The sequence below is a fragment of the Silurus aristotelis genome (genome assembly GCF_946808225.1).
Source record: "Silurus aristotelis genome assembly, chromosome: 24".
Classification (NCBI taxonomy): domain Eukaryota; kingdom Metazoa; phylum Chordata; class Actinopteri; order Siluriformes; family Siluridae; genus Silurus; species Silurus aristotelis.
The window spans coordinates 871,199-873,793 of record NC_139597.1 but is presented as its reverse complement, the minus strand read 5'-3'; the positions used below and the strand labels follow the sequence as shown (position 1 = coordinate 873,793).

General features: G+C 47.8%; 1 protein-coding gene across 4 annotated transcripts in view; it reads right to left on the bottom strand.

Moving 5' to 3' along the window:
- Window positions 1-1,865, bottom strand: part of syt1a (synaptotagmin Ia) — a 195,596-nt gene extending 193,731 nt beyond the window's left edge. For all 4 annotated transcript variants that reach the window (XM_083529050.1, XM_083529053.1, XM_083529049.1 and 1 more), the window contains exon 1: window positions 1,738-1,865. The gene's annotated coding sequence lies outside the window, so the exon portion shown is untranslated. The remainder of the gene's footprint in view (window positions 1-1,737) is intronic.
- Between the last annotated feature and the right edge of the window lie 730 nt (window positions 1,866-2,595).

Below are 2,595 nucleotides of genomic sequence, written 5' to 3'. Positions count from 1 at the left end.
AGGCTACGGTGAGAATTTCATAAACTACATTACTCATGTTACTGAGCTGTGTGTAATGTAGCATTAGCTTAGCCAAGAGGTCATGATTATGAGTAAATATATAATGTATAAATGCAGTTTTTTTGAGCACCACATACATCCCTACCAGACTCCTCCCAAACCCACCCACATTCCTTCCAGACTCCTCTCAAACCCACCCACATCCCAACCAGACTCCTCCCAAACCCACCACATCCCTACCAGACTCCTCCCAAACCTACCAGACTCCTCCCAAACCCACCACATCCCTACCAGACTCCTCCCAAACCCACCCACATCCCTACCAGACTCCTCTCTAACGAACCCACATCCCTACCAGACTCCTTCCAAACCCACCACATCCCTACCAGACTCCTCCCAAACCCACCTACATCCCTACCAGACTCCTCCCACCACTACCTACACCCCTACCAGACTCCTCCCACCACTACCTACACCCCAACTAGACTCCTCTTAAACCCACCTACACCCCCACCAGACTCCTCCAGCCACCACCTTCACCCGTATCTGACTCCTCCCACCAAGACATACACCCCTACCTGACTCCTCCCACCACCACCTACACCCCTACCTGACTCCTCCCACCAACACATACACCCCTACATGACTCCTCCCACCAACACATACACCCTAACCAGACTCCTCCCAACACTACCTACACCCATACCAGACTCCTCCCACCACCACCACCTACACCCTACCAGACTCCTCCCACCACCACCTACACCCATCCCAGACTCCTCCCACCACCTCAACACCTCTACCAGACTCCACTCTCAACACCACTTACACCCCTACCTGACTCTTCCCAACACCTCTACAACCCACCTGACTTCATCATCTAAACGTACTGATCTACAACACTTTCTGGCTCCTTTCCACACCTGCAACCTTTACCTGAACACCACTTCCTACACCTGCAGTGACCCACTACAAATAAAAAGTCTGTATTGAGTGAGAAAGCATCTAAAGAAGCAAACACTTTAAACATCCCAAATACGTTTGATGATCATAATACAAGCAGAAGATCGAGTTGATGTTCTGAATCCATCTTTACACGTCGACAGCAAAAATGAACTTCGTGATGAAATGTTGCCCAAATGGCGCCAAAAAGAGTCATTAGAAGTGATTCGAACCTGAATCGATTCGTCTGTTTACAATCAGGTTAAAAGAGTCACAGAAGGTAAATACAACAAACAACAACAACAAACAACAACAACAACAACACAAGCTTTTTTCCCCGAATCGAATGATTTCATTTCTGCTTGAAGAATTCCTTTAATTGCAGGAGAGTCACGATTCGGGCATGCTCATTGAGCGGAACGAACGCCTCGTGAGGACGAGGGAGATGGAGGGAGAGATGGAGGGAAGGATGAAGGGAGAGATGGAGGGAAGACCGGAGAGACAGATGCTGTCAGTTTTATGGAGGAATAAAATTAAAAGGACACTGAGATGAAAAGGAAGATGGAGAGGATTATACAGGGGGGGTTTACTATCTCAGACTCTTCCCACCAATTTGAATCTCTCACACACACACACACACACACACACACACACACACACACACACACACACACACACACACGGTTACAAGATGGAAATATGATGCAACGGATTGAATTTATTTCCGAGTCGCTTTCTGAGGAAGAAACAAGCTGCAGACAAAAAAAACCCCAGAAGTGCTTTTTATTTTCTTACCTGAGAAAGAAGGAGTGATGCTGTTCACCGCTTCGGCTCGGAGGATGTGCAGAGACAGAGGACAGAGGGGAGAGGAGGAGAGAGGGGAGAGGAGGAGACACTTCAGGGAGTGGTGGAGAGAGAGAGAGAGAGAGAGAGAGAGAGAGAGAGAGAGAGAGAGAGAGAGAGAGAGAGAGAAGGAGGGAGGGAGCTGACGTTATTATGTGTAAAGCCTGCAGGGATCCATGTGCTATCCTGGGTAAAGGGCAAAAAAAAAAAACAGGGAAAGAGGAATAGAGGGGGGAGAGAGAGAGAGGGAGGGGGGTGGATGTGTGTGTGTGTGTGTGTGTGTGTGTGTGTGTGTGTGTGTGTGTGTTTTCCCTCTTTAATTCTTAGCATCACAAGGCTTTTCTTCCACGGTTCCTTCTGTCGGAATCCCTTCAGCCGGAGTCCTTGGCTGTGATTGGTCGCTCAAGGCAGTGATGTCATCAGGTCAATAAAACTCAAGGTGATAAAAATGACATTTCTCGCAAATTAGCCCTCAGACACAAGAGGAGGACAATAACAAGTAAAGGCATTTCCTCATGATTTGCACCCCCCCCCCCCACGCGTGTGTGTGTGTGTGTGTGTGTGTGTGTGTGTGTGTGTGTGTGGTATAAGAGTGTTTGTTACAAGCCACTTGTCCTTGTAACTTTCATTAACAAAACAAAACTCTAAATAATTAGTGACCTATTGGACTCGTTGTGGACTCGTTGACCTCTGTGACCTTCAGGATGGCGCCTCAGTGTGGGTTTATTATGTTTGTATAACCAACATACGCAAAGTCACGTTGCTGCAAAATGGCGTCGCGTCCTGTTCGTTCAGTAGCTACACGCTTCT